Here is a 19,202-nt window from a genome sequence, read left to right on the forward strand (position 1 = left end):
TACGAACTGTTTCTTTAAGTTCTTCAGTCATTGGTTTTGGTCTCACAGGAGGCCCAAATGAATGCACAGCTTTTGGGGTTAAATGAAATTGCTAATCTTTAAAACAAATTCCCTTTTGCTTCAGTCAGTCTGAGTGATTTTTTTTCTACTACGTTCTACTAAACAACTGATACTTTAAATTCATCATTTTATTTAATCCTTTCAACAACACACTGGGATAGGTACTACTATTTCTATAATACAGATGAAGAAACTAAGAGCTATTAAATAGCTTTCCCAGGGTCCTACAGCCACCAAATGGCAGAGCTATGAAGATAAACATACAAAAATTTATTGTTGTATTTTAAAATAATCACTTAGCTTTTGTTATGTGTTCTATTTCCAAAGCACAAGTTTTAGATGTAAGGAAAGGACTATTTTACAGAAGAGGATATTGAGAGAAGTAATAAGTAAACAACTGAGTCTGGAATTATATTATATTGCTGTATATTTGTGTATATATATTTTAATTCTTTAAAAAACTGAAATTATTACCAATATTTCACACTTATAAATAAATATGGAAATAGGATTTGAAACTAAGTGACATGAAGTTCTATGCAAACCACTCTGTGTACAAAGTTAAATGTTATTAATTGAAGTCACCTATATTCCTTTCCTGATCACACCCCATTTCTCATCACCCCAGGATAACCACTATTGTATTTCAAGTTCATCTTCTAGCCGTCATTTTTTTTTTTTAAGATTTATTTTAGAGCAAGAATGAGAAAGGGGGGAGGGGCAGAGAGAGAGGGAGAGAGAATCTTAAGGAGATTCCCTGCTGAGCATAGAGCCAGATGTGGGGCTTGATCTCAGGACCATGAGATCCTGACCTGAGCTGAAGCCAAGAACCAAGTGCTTAACCCAGCTGCACTACCCTGGTGTCCTGTTCATTACAGTTTTATGTAGCTAATGTGTCCTCCGCAATATATTACTTAGTTTTGTTCCTGAATTTTGTATAAAGAAATGCTGTATATATTATTTATCAACTTGCTTCTTTCCCCCAACTTTGTGTTTCTGAGATTCATTCATGGTCATGCATGTGAAGACATTTCATTTATTTTCATTGCTATAAAGTATTCCAATTCATCCATTCCCTTGTCAGTGAACATTTAGTTTATTTTCAGGTTTTTGCAATTATAAACAATGCTGATTTGAAGATTTAGTATTTGTGCCTTGGGGTATTAGAGATTCTCTGGAGTATATAACTAGAAGTGAAATTTGCTGTGTTATGGGATATGTACCTTTTCAATTTTACAGTAACTGTTATCCAAACAACAGTGTGAAAAATAAAGTGTTATTCAAAGTGATTATATCATTTATATCCTCACCAGCAGTCTATAAAAGTTCTTATTATTTCACATTCTTAGAAACTTTTGGTATTCTTTGATTTGAACATTTCTGGCAATTTCATGGGTATGAAATGGTTAATCAATGTATATTCTCTACCCATTTTTATATCAGTACATTTATCTTATTGATGTATAAGGATTTGTATATTTGGGGCATATATGTTAACAGACTTATTCTAGTTTGTAGCTTGTATTTTCCTCTCTATTGTATCTTAGCAAATGGGAATTCTAATTTTAATATAGCCACATTTATCACTATCTTCCCCTTTGGTTTATGGTTGTTTTTTGTGTGTGTTGACATTGTTTCCTCTTCTGTGACAAAAAGATATTCACCTATATCATTTTATAAAACATTTATAGTTTTGCTTTTCACACACAATTAGTTTACATTGAATTTGTTTTTGTATATAGTATAAGGTAGGTCCCAATTTTGCCCTTCCATATTATAAGCAGATATCTAGGATTATTCATTATCCTTTTCCTATTTATTTGAAATGAACTTTTTAAAACATTTTTTTAAGATTTTATTTATTTATTTGACAGAGAGATGGGGAAAGAGGGAACACAAGCAGAAGGAGTGTGAGAGAGAGAGAAGCAGGCTCCCCACTGAACAGGGAGCCCACTGGGGGGTTCGATTCCAGAATCCTGGGATCATGACCTGAGCTGAAGGCAGATGTTTAACAACTGAGCCACCCAGGTGCCCCGAAATGACCTTTACATGATATACCAAGTTTTCATATATTTGTGGTTCTTTTTTCTGAGTTTTAAAGCTTGTTTTGTCAACTCCTTTATCTCTGTACTGTTTTATATGTATACATATATATAATATATATAATTATATAATATATAAACATAGTTTCTGTATATAAAATATGTATAGTATAATACATATTATAGAATATGTGTTTGTAGCTTTATATTGTCTTGAAATCCAGTAGAATAAATTACCTTACCTTCTTTTGTTTTAGGAGTGTCAAGGCAGAGTGGTTAGTGGTTCCCCAAACCTAATTCTACTTTTCCTTGGGCTTGTGGCTAGACTTTAGCCTCTAGTCTCTCTTGGAACTAAAGGTTTCCAGCTGGAGTGTTCTGTGTCACTGCTGGAATAAGGTAGGTTAGGAGCAATTTCTATCTGTACTCTTTCCTCATTGGCCAATTAAATATGAGGGCCTTTGGCTGAGAAGAACCCCTCAGGTTGGATTTTTATGTGAGGAAAAAACCTCCTGGGAAATAATTGAATCTGTTTGCTCTAGGAACTCACAATATCCTAATTAATACATGTATGAAGGTTATTTTGGCCTTGATCTTCAGGATAAAATTTATGAGTCTGACTTACAGACGCATACACACATTAAATCTGTTGGGATAATAATAAAATTTTATTAAATCAGCTAGGAGAACAGCTACGTTTATGATGCTTAGGCTTCCTATGATTGTATTTTTCCCATTTATGTCAGTTTTTTAATGCAGTTCAATAAAGTTTTATAATAATATAAAATGCCATTAAGTTTATCACAAGTTACTTTATATTTTGGTTGCTGTGGCAATTTAATTTTTTAAAAAATCCTCTTTTTCTTATTTGGTAATTTGTATAGAAAAAAAATTTTTCTATGTTGTGTATAAAACTTTTACATAGTGTTCTTATGTGCTATAACTTCAACATTCTTAGTAATCACAATATTAAGATTCTCTTGGACTGTTCTATATAAAAATCATATCACTTACAAATAAAGAAGCCCTTTTTCATCTTTTTACATTATAATTTTTCCTTATCTTCCAAAACTGTCTAGGAACTACACTACAGGGTGGAATAGAATGAGCAACCTTGACTTGGTTCTTACTTTGAAGGGAATGGTTCTAAATTTTCGCCCTGAAGAATGTTTGTTGTAGGTTTTTGGTAGCTATACTTTATTAAGTTAGAGAAATTGCCTTTATTTCTAAGTTTCAATGAATTTTTATTAAGAGTGCTGAATTTTATTCTATTTTTCTTCATCTGTTGCTAATCATACATTATTTCTGCTGTACTAGTGTCGTAGATTTTGGGTTAATAGAAACAACATCCTCTTAGGTTAAGTCAAATTTATGAGATACACCAGCTGGGTCTTGATAAATTATTAACTTTTTCTAGATTGGCCAATATTTTGTTGAGGTGTATTGAATCTATGTTCCTAGAAAGAGCTTGGTCTGCCCTTTTCTTTTCTCAGGGTTCTCCTCCTCTTCCCTCCTTCAGGGACCCTGATTAGACCCCCATGTTAGAGTTAGTCATTCCATCCTCTCTGTTTCCTAACATCTCCTTCCTACTTGGCCATCTCCTTGTCTGTCTGAGGTATGTTCAGTGTAATTCTTCCAGGTTTATAATTTCCTAATAATCTGTATAGCCAGCTGTTCAGCCCACACTTTTTTAAATTTCAGTACTTATATTTTTAAAAAAGAATTTTATTTGGTTTGTTCCTTAAATCTTTCTGGCCATTATTAGTAATCTCTTGTATTCTTTCTCATTTTTAATGTAACATTTTTTTCTTTAAACCATTTAATTTAGTTTTTCTATATTTCTTATGTGATATTTCTAAGTTACAGTGCTTTAGGGATCCTGTATTTTGTTTCTTCATTTATTTTATTGATTCTTACTCATGGTAGCTTGTTTCCTTACAATCTTTGATCATTTTTTTTTATTGTGAGCCCATAGTTATCTGAATTTAATATACGGGTTTTCTAGCAGGGTCAGGGTTGTTCTGTTTTCCTCCAAAGAGAATTTGTTTTATTTCAGTTAAAGGCAAGAGGTAATACTAAATTTGCTCATTTTCTGTCCATGAGTGTATTACACACTCAATATCCAGACCCAGATGGGGCCAGGTCCATGGTTACCTATACACAGAGGAGATGGTGTGGTTGTCATTATTAGTTCTAACAGAGCTGTGATGGAGACAGGGAGATTTCTTTGTCATCTCCTCTTGCTGCCTGTAGGCAGAATATTTTTATTCTTCTTTTTCCTGGCTTTTTATTTTCAAGTCTTTGGCTGTGTGTGTGTGTGTGTGTGTGTGTGGTGAGGAAAGCATCTCAGGTCCTTAGATTAGGTTTTGCTCAAACTTAGGCAATGATGATTTCCAATTTCCTGCATGGCCAGCCATTAATTCCAAATAACATAATTCTTGGCAAAGACATTTGATAATGTACTACCCTGATTTTATTTACCTTCACTTCATTGTTGCGTTTGCTTGTCTTTTGCCCTTGAGGATTTCCCTTAGCTCCATTTTTGTGAGCTCAGCAATGTTGTTTACTTTTATTGCAGCATAGTTGACATACAGTGTTATATTTATTTTAGGTGTTCAGCATAGTGATTCGATGTGTTTATTTATTATACAATCCTCACCACAAGTGTAGCTCCCATCTGTCATCATACAACACTACTACAATAGGATTGACTATATTCCCTGGGCTGTACATTTCATCCCTTTGACTTAATCATCCCATAACTGGAAACCTGTACTTCCCACTCCCCTTCATCTATTTTACCCATTCTATTCTGGTAACCATTCTCCCATTTACCCATTCTCCCTTCTGGTAACTATGTTTACTCTCTGTATTTATGGGTCTATTAATGCTTTGTTTGTGTGTACATTTTGTTCTTCTTAGATCCCACGTATAAGTGAAATCCTATGGTATTTATCTTTCCTATCTGACTTCTTTCACTACGCATAATACTCTTTAGTTCCACCCAAGTGGTTGCAAATGCCACAATCTCATCCTTTTACTGGCTGAGTAATATTCCATTACATATAGAAAAATCACATCTTCATCCAGCCATCTTTTGACAGACACTTGGGTTGCTATTGTAAATAATGCTGTGGTAAACAGGGATTTGAGCTCAGCAATGTTTTGAACTTTGTTGTGATTTATCCAACATCCAGTTCTTCTGGAATGAGCCTTTTATTTCTCTTGGTCTGAGTATCCAGTCCATCTACTTGGTAAGAACAGAAGTCTCCTGGTATCCCATTTTTTTCTCTGAACTCTGCTCTCTAGTTAACATGTAGATAAAATCTGATTGTACTTCCTGGGACAGAGGAAGGACAAAATATTCAGATTGGTATAACTGAAATCAAACAGGCATTCTAAAATTCAGCATTTTTCCAATTTCTCTTTTATCTTGAAGGTAGTTTTCAAGAATCAAAATGGATACTTGGGGTAATAAACAGATAGCTGATTTTATTCCCCTAGCCTTCTGAGATGGGGTAAAGTGGAAGGAGGGAAAATCTGAAGAATATACAAATGGGATATACAGGAAGTTCGTCTTGACTTTTCCAGCCAAATAGGTTTTCTGAAAACAACCACATAACTAGAGAAAGCTGTTTTGCAAGGCTAAGATCATTTTTTTGTCTTCTTCTTTGAAATACACCTTGTTATTTGGTGAGATTTTCCATTACCAATTTCCACTACATGAAAAATAAACCAATTGTACCTTCTTGTCTACCCAATTCCTTTGAAAGTACAATTCAGGGATCCAATAACAATCCAGCCAATTCTAGAAAAATCTTGTGAGTTAGAAATTGAGTTTGGTGGCTAACAAGAGTTAGAGGCAATTAATTAGAAATATAGCATACATTATTTAATTTTACTGAGGAATGATTCACTACCCAGAAGACTGGCTGAATTACAGATAACAAGCAAACTCTAAAACAACTGAATCAAGTGATTCAGAGTCACTACTATTAAATCCTGGATTGGTGGAAGCAATTTTCACGATCCTTTATTTATTAAACTGAAGTTTATTTGAAAAGAGGAGGTGGTGTTGAATGTGGATTTGCTTTTGCAGCCAATTTCAGACATAAAATCTTTTTAGTACCTGGTAAAGGTGATAATGATTCTATCTAGTGGAAAACATGGGTATATGTGCAAGTGTTCCACAGTTACCTGTGGGGGTGGCAGTGTTTATATATGTATTTGTATATACATATATGTGTGGGATTTAGTCCCCATCACAAGGTCATCTTGTCGACTCTGATATTGCATACAAATCTTGCATTCATCTGCCACCAAGAAGATAATGGTAAACTGTTTGTTCTGCTTACATTTCAGTGCTCTGTGATTATGTGCTCCAAGTGGTGTATGATGCACATCTTTTTATAGCAGTGATGCAACAGCCAAAGAAAATGGTCAAAAGAGAGCTTTTTGCACATAGCCCACCTTCAGAGCGAACCCATCTAATCCAGGAAGATGTGGAGCTATTCCTGTTCAGAAGGGTGACTCAGACACACCCCTGTGGTTTATTTCTTAAGATTCACCTGCCGAGTTATCCCTATCGCAATGAGAATCAAAAGTTCTCATTCCTTCTCCAGCACACTCCCTGTTTAGCCTGATTCTGGAGCCCTCTCTCCACAGATGGTCACTCAGCCAAGGGGCTAGCAGTGTGGGCACAGCAACAAGTTCTCAAATACTTTTTAAAAACCACCCAAGAATCTTAATTTCATGGAAAACCCTTCTGCCCATTCCCACGAAGCCCAAGAATAATCTAATGGAGCATTTACAATACTCTGTATGTTTAAAAGTGGTTGCTTCAAAGATGAAGCCACCTAAAGTTTCAATTCAGCCTTGTTCTGGACTTTCGATTTTCTTGTTGGTCACTGAACACATTGTATTTCTCTTTTTTTCTTTTAAGATCTTATTTGAGAGAGTATGAACTGGAGGAGGGCCAGAAGGACAGAGAGAAGCAGACTCCCCACTAAGCAGAGAGCCCAATGCAGGGCTCCAGCCCAGGACCCTGAGATCCTAACCTGAGCTGAAATCAAGAGTCAAATGGTTAAGACACTGAGCCACGTAGGCACCCCATGAACACATTGTAGTACTTCAAACTGGTTTCTTTGCATGTGATGTTACTCTGCCAAGAATGCCTCTTTACCTTTTCGTTTGCAAAATCCCTATTCATTCTTCAAACTCCATTCTTTTCTGTAAAGATTTCTCCAAATATTTTTTGTTTTTTTTTTCCAAAGACTTTTTTTATTTATTTGACAGAGATCACAAGTAGGCAGAGAGGCAGGTAGAGAGAGAGGAAGGGAAGCAGTCTCCCCAGTGACCTGAGAGCCTGATGCAGGCCTTGATCCCAAGACCCTGGGATCATGACCTGAGCCGAAGGCAGAGGTTTTAACTCACTAAGCCACCCAGAGGCCCCAAGATTTCCCTGAATATTTCTGACAGAGGATTACTTCCTCTCAATAAATTTTGTCCCTTCTCTTACTAAAACCTCATTCTAAATTTAAACTATTACTTATTAATGAGTATTAATTTTTTCTCTAAAACACTAGACTCATTGGTGGCAGAAACTGACTTCTATCTGCCTTTGGACTGCCTGTCTCTATTACAGCATGCATTGGGCAGATAGCAGATAGGTTCTTTAACAAAATTAATCCTATTACAAAAGTAGAATTATCTGTGCATCTTTGGATAGTCTTTGTGTTTACCAGTTATGGAAGGAGCTGCTCCAGTCCCTGCATCTCTGTTCTACCTATCTAAATCTCAGTTCATAACACAAATTGAAGGCAGCCACAGTAAAGAGGATATATTTTTGCTTCTGATTTTCTCTGGCCTCCTAAGGAAGTGGCTCATTTATCTCATTTCTGTAAACTGTGAAATAAGAGGTAGGCATTATTCATGGTCTTGGGTTAAAGTTAGAGGCCATTTCCATTAATTAGATTGCCCACAACTCAAGTCCGTGGCTTTCTGGGGGCACTTTTACCCCAGAAGGACCACAGATAATGGTTTCCAAATAGGATCCAAAGTCTAGATTACCTTCAAACAAGGTGAAATGTTCCTAGAGCTAACAATTAAATAGATTTTCTTCTTTTTCCCTGGTCCCTTCATCCTAAAATCCACTGTGGTTAAACTTCTGGTTGGTAAGACTCTTAAGATTTATGAGCATTTTGGTGTATTACTGACACTGACTTTTAAAGAACAAATGATTTCTCACCAGTAATTGGAATCCCCCAAAGGTAGTATCATTTATGAATTCACAGCTTGTTAGATTGCTGGCCCAAGGGACTCTGTATTTTGTTCTGCCTCAAGAGATGTAAGGGAGAGGTTACATTCTGCATTAGTGAGTTTCTGACTAAAGTGACCTTTAATTAAAAGTAGGCAATTAATTGTAATCACTTACCAATTATCTTTTTCTTCAAGTGTTTCATGTTTTCATTTGTTTAGTATTTTAGGTGCATTTTCAAACTGTTCTGTTACATTTCAAGGGAAATGAGCTATTATGATAATGATATGGTAGGTTAAGAAAGAATGGAGCGCCTGGATGGTTTAGTTGGTAAAGTAGCCAGCTGGCCAGCTCTTGGTTTCAGTTCAGGTCATGATCTCAGGGTCCTGGGATTGAACCCTGTGTCTAGCTTTGTGCTCAGCAGGGAGTCTGTTTGAGGATTTTCTCTCCCTCTGCCCCTCCCCTTGCTGTCTCTCAAATAAATAAATGAATCCTTAAAAAGAAAAGTAGGAAAAACTTACTCTTCTTAAAACACTCTCCTTCCTTCCTTCCTTTTTTCCTTTCCTTAACAAAGGGCCCTGTGCTCTCAACTTGTTTACAGTCTGGCAGGAAGGAGGTCATTAAAGGAACACCAGTGATGAGGTTGAGGGAGGACTTGAAGCTGTACTGGACTAACAAAAAATGGGCACCTGACCACACTTACAGGTGGAAGAAGTGTTCAGGGAAGATTTCAAGAGCCCTGGCGCATCTACCCATCTTCTACGCCCAACAGTGCACACATCTCTGAGATGGTAGATCTGGGCTCTGATTCATGCTCTAGGCAGGAGGAATAGCGTGTACAAATGAGGGAGGCCTGGGAGGAAATAAGGATATCTTTATTTTGGGAGTAAGGGATTGACTCATGCTACAAAATCGGTAGATTCTAAAGTAAGTCTTGAAAGATAACAGGAAAGGAGGGAGCAGATATTACAAATAGCAACGGAAGCCAGAGATAGGGAAGAAGATTCTTGGACCCAGATAATGATTCTTAGGAAAAAGATCAGGAATGCAGACTGAATAAGGAATGCAATAGGGCCACATTTAAGTGTAAGGACTGAGCAACAGACCATCACCTCAGCGGTGAGACTGGGACTTGACTCCATATTAGGAGTCAGCCAATCTCTTCCCCTTGGGTCTCTGGACTCCATGCTTGGTTCAGTGTTCTATACCAGTAGAGGAAGGGTGATGCTGATGACGGTGGTGATGATTCTAGTTGCTGTAACTTGTGTGTGTCTTAGCACCTGGAGTTGGGGCAGAGGGTTTTTTAGCTCCCAGATGAGAATGAATGAGATAGTAAGGACGGCAATCAGATATTCTCTGAATGGAGCCCACTTCTGGTTTCCAATAATACCAACAACAATTTTCTCTCAAGATCAAAACAATTTTCCTGCTGAACTTTGTTGTTCTCTGCTAGATTAAAAAGCTTTTTGAAATGATACAATTGTGGACAATATTGGAAAAATCTCATCGAAGACAGGTGTATCCCTGACAGGAAAACTTCCCTTGTTGTGTTTTTGGAGGCAATTAATAGGCTTGATGTTGGTGGGGAGGGGAATGTTCTGCAGTGATGGAAGCATTGTATAACAGCAGAGATTAAGACATTAAATGCATGCATTTAATTAGTCATAAGTAAATGAAGTTGAAATAAGTAAAGGTAACAACACCTAGGTTAACTCCCAAAACCTCTGCAGGGAATGGGAGCTGGTTTGCCCTAACTGGGGTAGAGTAGCAACTGGAGTCAATTCATAAGGACTGACAGTGAAATCTTATTTTTAAAGAAGAATCCTTTGTTTCCAGGTGCAAGCCCATGCCATGTCAACTGGAGTCCAGAATTGGACTAGGGTTCACATCAACCAGAGGACAGCATTTTCAGCTTACCCAGCCCACCCCCTACACTAACTCATCCAGAGATGATGACAATAACACTTAGGAAGGATAGTGCCATTATTGGCATTTTACCATGATGCAGGGATTTTTTTTTAAGATTTTTATTTATTTATTTGACAGACAGAGATCACAAGTAGGCAGAGAGGCAGGCAGAGAGAGAGGAGGAAGCAGGTTCCCTGCGGAGCAGAGAGCCCAATGTGGGGCTCAATCCCAGGACTCTGCGATCATGACCTGAGCCGAAGGCAGAAGCTTTAACCCACTGAGCCACCCAGGCACCCCATGATGCAGGCAGGTATTTTAAGGAAGAGAAAGGCCTGGTGGCTCAGGCCTACTAACAAAATATACTATCTGGGCTAATTATGCTGTAATTTATAACGTACATTCTCTTCCTCAAAGCAGATTATATCAAAACCATTTATGAATGCACTGTCTCAGAATCTGTATAGAACTCAGAGCTGAGGCAAAAGTAATCCTTGCCTGCAGGAAACTTCTATTCTTGCTGAGAGAGAAGCAGTAACCACTTAAAAATTTTTAAACACTTTTTATTCATTACTATTTATAAAGACAAAGTGAAAGCTCAAAATAATAGTGTAAAACTCCAGGAAAAAAAAAAATTTCTTATGAATTCTACAAAGGTCACAACTCAGCAGACCAGAGCTATATTTATTTGCCTGGCAAAGTGAGCTTTTTTCTTTTGTTTTAATTAAATTGAGATGCCTTTAGGGAAGACAAGTTCCCTCTAGTTCTCCCAATTACCCATTTATGCTGCCTGAATGAATCCTGGAGGCAAAGGAGCTGTGTCTTTCGGTAAATGCCTAGTTCAGAGGGGGGAAAAAAATGAACACTGTGAGTTGAGAGAGCAAATAGAGATACTAAGGAAAATCTGGGTCCTAAAGGGTAATATTAGGATAGAGAGTTTGAGAAAGGATTGGGCAAGAGTCGTTCTTCTAACTGCTAAATTTCAAATCCGTTGAAATATAGACAAAGATACAGGTAGAGACTCGATTTCAATAGTGGCTTATTATGTACGTGTTTGGATAGTTTAGGCTATTCTGTGTTAAGAAACCTCTCCAAAGTCTCAGTGGTTTATTGCAACAAAGACATCCCTGACTCATTTCTGCTGCATCCCCAGGACAGGTCAGCTGCATGCCCCACTCTAGTAATTCAGGGACCCAAACTGAGAGAACAGTGTAAGTCTTTGAACCTGGGTGTGTGGGCTGCTGCGGCATCAGTTTTTAGGTCCTCAGCCTTCATACGGCCTCTTCCTTAAAAACTGTCTGCCTGAGAACTCAGCCCTCCCTCCCACAATTGCCCTTGTCCACTTCTGTCAAGAAACCGTATCTTTAACCCATTCGCAGTTTTACTGCCATTCCCTTCTCCAGGGTGAAAAAAATCTCTGGTGTGCTAAAAAAGTGGGACAACTTGGAAATGTATAGTTCCTGAGGGAAAATTTTGGGAAAGAGACTTTTTAGCCAAAGAGAACTGAAGGGAGTTGGTTTCAGCATCATGGCCAGACACCCACCTTCCTGTTCGCCTTGCTTCCTTCCTCCCTTACAGCTATCTATCCATCTGTCCATTGCTTGATCAATCTTTTTATCTCCTGTATCTTAAACTTAGAATTTAGAAATGGATAACAAACATCACAGGGACGTTTATTAACACATTGTGTTGGATTTTTAAAAATGAAGCCATAGTTTTTATTTTGTTTTGAGAGTGCATGTGAGGGAACAACAAGGGACAGAGAGAATCCTAAGCAGGCTCCACACATAGCATGGAACCTGACTTGGGGCTCCGTCTCGGGACCCCGAGATCATGACCTGAGCCAAAATCAAGAGTTGGACATTTGGGGCGCCTGGGTGGCTCAGTGGGTTAAGCCACTGCCTTCAGCTCAGGTCATGATCTCAGGGTCCTAGGATTGAGTCCCGCATCGGCCTCTCTGCTCAGCAGGGAGCCTGCTTCTCTCTCTCTCTCTCTCTCTCTCTCTCTCTCTGCCTGCCTCTCCGTCTACTTGTGATCTCTGTCTGTCAAATAAATAAAATCTTAAAAAAAAAAAAAAAAGAGTTGGACATTTGACCAACTGAGCCATGCAGGCAGCCAGGAAGCCACACTTTTTGTTGGAAGTTAAACTTGGTTTAGCTGGCTGGTTTGACAGTAAAGATCACCTTATCCATTAGGTTATATGGTAGACATTTTTATGAATTAAATGAGCTAAATTGGAAGCTCCAAGGTTTTAATGAAAATGTATTTAAAACATATTTATAATGTATAGTCTGAAATCACATGCCTTTCTATTAAATGCATGATAAACATTTTAGAATTAAACTTAAAATTTTATAAGGGCACCTAAGTCCCTAAAGTCTTTCAGAGAGTGTGCTAGCAAGAAAGCAAAGACAAAAAACAACAAACAAAAAACAAAAAGAACCAAAACCAATCAAATTATGTTTAAAGACCACGTCTAGTCTTCTTGGCATAGTGACTAGGCTGGCCCCACTGTAGGTTGAGGAAGCAGCTGTGTAGGTAGTGGTTTCATGAGCACCCTTAGGGAAAGGAAAATGGACAGGAGGGCCCATAAAGAATGAGTACAAGTCTAGGACAGATAGGGAGAAGGTGAGGGCTAACAGAAAAATGTTACAAAATGGCTGCAGGGGCTCCTGCTGGGTTCCAGGTTCCAGGCCTATCTGGCGACTCAAAGAGTTTCCCTTTGGCTGCTCAGGCTGCACATCCACTCCCTCACCAAGGTCTGTGCTGTCCTAGGACCAGCAAAGGTGACAAGTTTGTATCCTAGCCAAGGTCCATCACCACTAATATAAAAATAGTTTAAAGCTAATGTTCCAAAGAGGTAAGGTCAAGGACACACATGGGTGGGGAGAGCAGACCTTAAGAACAGATCTGTGGAAAGAACTTTGAAAGTATGTTGAGCACAAGTTTAGGGAGCCAGGTGTCCCCATGATTGCAGTGTCACCCCACCCCATTCCTTGGGGTTTTATAGAGAGCACAACTTACCCCTTGCTGCCTCAGGGAAACTCCCAGAGCAAGTGTCACCACGATCAAAGACTGCAATTCTAGGAAGACAATATCTGAACTGTTGTCCATGCCCAGCAGTGGGTGCTCAGGGGATGTTTTATTTTTCTCATTTCTGGAGAAAAACATTTAGGTGGACTGAATGTAAATTAACAATGAAGGCTGTCTCTGGCAGGGTTACTTTTATTTTCACAAAATAAAATAAATGGAGCATGTGAAGAAACACTGATAGGACTTCTGTGAAGTGATACTGAAAATGAGAGCAGATCAAGGGGGAAAACACGTTGTATCTTAATTAGAGCACTGTGAACGGGAGAGGCAGCGTCCCACGTGTTCATTTGGCATTGGATTTCTGATTTTGTTCCATTACATCCCAACTCTCAACAGGCCTCAGGGTGGGCAGCGCTGTCCTCAGCTTCTGCTCTGGGGTTGGCAGAGCTGGTCTGAGGAGGGAGGGTGGAAGCAAGGTTAGAAATTTAGGCTTACATCAGCCAGACCATGGCTCAGACCCCAGCTCCAATGTCACTGGGGACTTACCTTCTTAACAGCAATTATGAGTACCTGAATACTAACAATAATATCTTCTAACACATTTGTGGAATGGTTAATATGTAATATTATTTTTTAAATATCTTTTGTGAAACAACCCTTCTAAACAACCCCATAAAAACAATTCTATTACAAGGAAACTGATCTTTAAATCATGGGCTCAGGGTCCCATGGGTGGTATGTCAGATTCTGGAAGCCACACTCTGAGCCCCTGGACTATGCTGCCTTGGTTTTCTACACTATATGTAAAGATGTAGTAGAGTCATGAGGATTTAATGAGCCAGTGGGTGTGAAGCAAATGACATAGAGACTGATACTTTATTGAATTAATAAATGCCTATGACTGAAAATGCTAACCACCAATACTTGCTTGCTTATTGCTTATCAACCATTGCTCTATGCTCTTTTGGGGTGTTCACTCATTCAATCGTATGCTATTACCAGCCCCATGAAGTAGGCACTGCTGTTATCCCCACCTTACAAAAAAGGAAGCTATGAATGGAATGGTTAAGAAACCTGTCAAGGTCACAAAGCTAACCAGGTTAGTGCTGTCATTTACACACATGCTATATGGCTAAATGCCCAAGCTCTGATTAAGCAACACTCTATTATTATCACTGTAATAGGATGTAGTGGCCAGGGCTCTCTGGAGAAACAAAGCCAATAAGGATGTATGTATACATACATCAAGAGATTTATTGTAATGAATTGGCTCATGCAGTTATGGAGGTAAGCAGGTCCCAAAATCTGCAGAGTGAGTCAGCAAGCTGGTGACCCAGGAGAACAAGTGGGTATAGTTCCAGTCTGAAGCCTGGCATTAAGACCCAGGAAGAGCCACTGTTTCAATTTCAGTTTGAGTCCAGAGGTAAGAGAATGTCCCAGTTCAAATGCTGTCAGGCAAGAAAGAATTCTCTCACTTGGAGTAAGGTGGGCCTTTTTGTTCTATCAGACCTTCAACTGATTCAGTGAGGCCCACCCCACATTAGGGAGCCATCCGTTCTACTCAGTCTATCCATTTAAATGTTAACTTTACCCAAAAACATTCTCACAGAAACACCCAGAATAATATTTGACCAATTATCTGTGCATCCTGTGGCCTAGTCAAAATGAAACATAAAATTTGCTGTCACCCATATGTCCTTTCTGGACTTTCATCTCTGTACATCTCCTTAAACCATACTTAATCTTCAAATAAAGATAACAATGCGGTCATAATTTTTCCTACTCTGTTCTTTTGCTTATTAGTCTTTTTCCTCTAAGAAAAATGTATGGACCTCTTATACTATAGCTTTATTACATACAGTTGACCCTTGAACAACACAGAGGTTGGGGTACCAACTCCCACTTCCACACAGTCAAAAATCCATGTATAACTTGACTCATCAAAAACTTAGTTACTGCCTTTCTGCCCGTGGATGCCGCCGAGTAAGTCTCCCCTCCCATCACTGTAATATCTAAGTCAGCGTCTCCTAAAGAACCTGAACAGCGGAGGAAGCTCTTCATCAGAGGTTTGAGCCTTGAGGCAACTGTTGAGAGTCTGAGGAGCCATTTTGAGCAATGGGGAACACTTATGGACTGTGTGGTAATGAAATATCCAAACACCAAGCGCTCCAGAGGCTTGGTGGAGCCTCTGTGGAAGAGGTGGATGCAGCCATGAACGCAAGGCCACACAACGTGGGTGGAAGAGTTGTGGAACCAAAGAAGGCTGGCTCAAGAGAAGCTTCTCAAAGACCCGGTGCCTACTGAACTGTGAAAACAATTTTTCATGCTCTTATCGAAGACACTGAAGAACATCATCTAAGAGATTATTTTGAACAGTATGGGAAAAATTGAAGTGACTGAGATCATGACTGACTGAGGCAGTGGCAAAAAGAGGGGTTTTGCTTTCGTAACATTTGATGACCATGACTCCATAGACAAGATTGTCTTTCAAAAATACCACACTATGAATGGCCATGACTGTGAAGTAAGGAAAGCCCCATCTAAGCAAGAGATGGTTAGTGCTTCATCCAGCTAAAGAGGTTGAAGTGGTTCTGGAAACTTCAGTGGTGGTCATGGAGGTGGTTTTGGTGGAATGACAACTTTGGTTGTGGAGGGAACTTCAGTGTTGAGGTGGCTTTGGTGGCGGTCAAAGTGTTGGTAGATATGGTGGCAGTAGGGATGGCTGTAATGGATTTGGTAATGATGGAAGCAAATTTGGAGGGAGGTGGTGGAATCTATAATGATTTTGGCAATTGCAGTCAATCCTCAAATTTTGGACCCATGAAAGGAGGAGATTTTGGAGGGAGAAATTCTGGCCCCTGTGGTGGTGGAGCCCAATACTTGGCCAAACCACGAAACCAAGGTGGCTGTGGTGGTTCCAGCCCCGCAGTCACTATGGCAGTGACAGAAGGTTTTTATTACTACCAGGAAACAAAGCTTAGCAGGAAAGGAGAGCTAGACAAGTGACAGGAAAGCTACAGATTACAACAGATTTGTGAATTCAACCAAGCATTGTGGTGCCAGGGCCTAACTGCCACAAAGAAGACATGTTTTAGGCCATACTCAGGTGCATGGGCAAAAAACTTGAGGGCTATATTTGTGACTAATTGTATAACAGGTTATTTTAGTTTCTGTTCTGTGGAAAGTGTAAAGCATTCCAACAAAGGGTTTTAATGTAGATTTTTTTTTTTTTGTATCCAGGCTGTTGATTGCTAAATGTAATAGTCTATCATGATGGTCAATAAAGGTGTCTTTAAAAAAAGAAAAACAGTTATTAATAGCCTACTGTTGACTGGTGGCCTTACTGATAACTTAAATCATCGATTAATACATTTGCATGTTCTATGTATTATATGGTGTATTCTTACAGTAAAGTAAGCTGAAGAAAAAATATTAAAATCATAGGGAAAATACATTTACAGTATTATACTAATAAAAGAAATCTGCACATAGGTGGATCTATGCAGTTCAAATCCATGTTGTTCAAGGGTCAGCTGTAATCTGTAATACAATTATTTGTGAATGTGCTTATTTGCCCTACAATTGTGTCTGCTTCTCTCTGGCAAGGACTGAGCTTTTCTTACCTTTCTTACCTTTGCTATCCACCATTTAGCACAACAAATCTTGTAAACATAAATAAAGCTTGCTTATATGTTGGCTACTTCACCGACACCAGAGTACCTTTGCTTGTAAACATAAAAATGGGATGGAGACAACAGCATATAGACAAAGGGTGTGAGTGTAACCATGATGCAATGCTAGAGTCACAGACAGGGTTTTACGGAACAAGGAAGCCCTTCACCTCACTGAGGCAGCGTGGGCTATGAGATGGGGTGGGGCATGGCATGCAGGGATGGTTTCCAGAGGAGGTAATGCTGAGGTTCAGATTAGAAAGACATGAAAAGTTTTCCATGTAGCAAAGACCTAAAACACACCAGAAGAGAGCAGGATGTAGGAGGAAAAAATCTAGAAAAGTAGCTGTAAGAGAGATAGCGAGGGGCTTTGTCTAAGTGCGAGAGAGTGGGTACTTCATTTTCTCCCTCATGGGGATCTGCTGAAAGATTTTAAGCAGGACAGAGGCATGATCTGATTTGCATAACAGAAAGATCTCTTCTCTTGCTGCACTGTGGATGACTGATTGCATGGGGAGAGACTGGAGACTGGGGGCCACTTAAGGGACCATCGCTGTGAAACAGTGACGCTGGGAGTCTAAATTGTGTTGTTTTGTGGGCTTGCTCCAGAGGAAGCTGTGGTGGGCTTTGTGAGAGCCGGGTCCCTCCCTTCGGCCTCCCACTGCAGTGTCTGCTTGGCAGCTCCATTTGTAAGAGGAAGGAATAACTTAGTGTTCGCAATTGCACATTGGGCTTGGATGTTCAACACCTCTAGCGGACATTTGATAGAGAAACGAAATAAAGGAAGGCTGACAGGAGCAAAGACCGAACAAATAGACTAGTGACTACCAGGTGTCTGCTTCCTGTCTTCTGGAGATAAGTTTAATGAAGGAGCCACTCTTGGTTGGGCTCAGGGAAGGATGGGGGGCGATGTTACAAATGCATAAGTGTTCCACTTTCAGGGCTGTTATCTCTGTAAACTCTTGCCTGAAGCATGCGAGCAAATGGTTGCTGGGAAAAACCAAAAAAGGAGGATATAACTCTGGGTGAAATGAGGCATTGTTCTTTTCACATTATTTTTATGGCTGCTGAGCAGGACTAAACTAGTAACGTATAATAGAAATAGGCAAAGTTGTCAAGAACTTGTAGTCTAAACAATGTGTGTCTTAAAATGACTTGTTCCCAGCCATTGGGATATTCTTTTTGTGTTGTGTAGCTACAAGTAAGCCCTCTTTTGTTGTGTGGACACTGTGAAAGTTACTCTGGAGAGCAAGGAGACAATTTCCTGGGACCTTGGGGCATGCACAGATGCCCCCCACCCCCACCCCTCGTACACCTGTAGGGAGCAGCTGAGTTAGAATGTTGAGGGGCCCAGTGTTGGGGTTGCTTCCGGTGTGGGGGATTATCACTGTGAATCCCATTTATAGAATGACTAAATTATGGAGGAAAGTTGGAAATTAAAAAGAAGCCCAGGCTAGATGGAGAAACCGCATTTCAGGGCAAACTGCTTCCTCTTCCTGCCTGTTTTTGCTGGCTTGGTCAGTGGCACTTTCATCTACCTAGCTGCCCAAACCTGAAACTTCCGGGAATCCTAGATTTCACCCTGTATCATGTGGGCTAGGTGAGGCTATGCAGCAATGACAAATGACTCCAGGGTCTTTGTGTCTTTCAGTAGGTTACATGTCATTTGCAGTTGGTTGTCTAACTGGACCCAGTTAGATGGAACCACATCTCTCTGGAACATTCCTGGTCTTATGGCAGAGGGAAAAGGAAATGTAGTGATCACACATTGGATCCTGAAACTTCTGCTGGGAAGCGGTGCTTGTTACTTCTGCTTGCGTCTTATTGGCAAAAGCCTGGTGTCGAGACAGGAATATACTCTTTCCCAGGGAAGAGCAGCAGACATCTGTTCATAAAGGCGTTGCATCTGGAGCCACAGAGAACAGAGTTCCAAGTCCAAGCTCTTTGACTTTCTCGCTAGGCAAAGTGTGCTTTATTTCCTTATTTCATGTCTTGGATATCTAGAGTCACCACATAACCTGTATGGTGAAGACAAGGACTTCTTGAAAATATCACTTTGCTTATCCCTAACCTACAGAGTATGTGCTCTGTTGAATGAATATATAATTGAGTGCAAGTCAGACTCCCCTGTACTAAAACTTGGAAGTACATATCTTTCTTGATCTCTCCCCACCGACACCTTCAAGTCATTTTTGCTGTTCCTTTGATGCTCAAGTTGCACTAAAGTCTGTGTCATTA

General features: G+C 39.5%; 1 pseudogene; it reads left to right on the top strand.

Annotated features, from left to right (window-relative positions):
• The window catches only part of LOC131827907 (heterogeneous nuclear ribonucleoprotein A1-like), a 176,785-nt pseudogene extending 160,511 nt beyond the window's left edge, over positions 1 to 16,274 (top strand).
• The last annotated feature ends 2,928 nt before the right edge of the window (positions 16,275 to 19,202 follow it).

This window comes from Mustela lutreola, chromosome 3 (genome assembly GCF_030435805.1).
Source record: "Mustela lutreola isolate mMusLut2 chromosome 3, mMusLut2.pri, whole genome shotgun sequence".
Lineage (NCBI taxonomy): Eukaryota > Metazoa > Chordata > Mammalia > Carnivora > Mustelidae > Mustela > Mustela lutreola.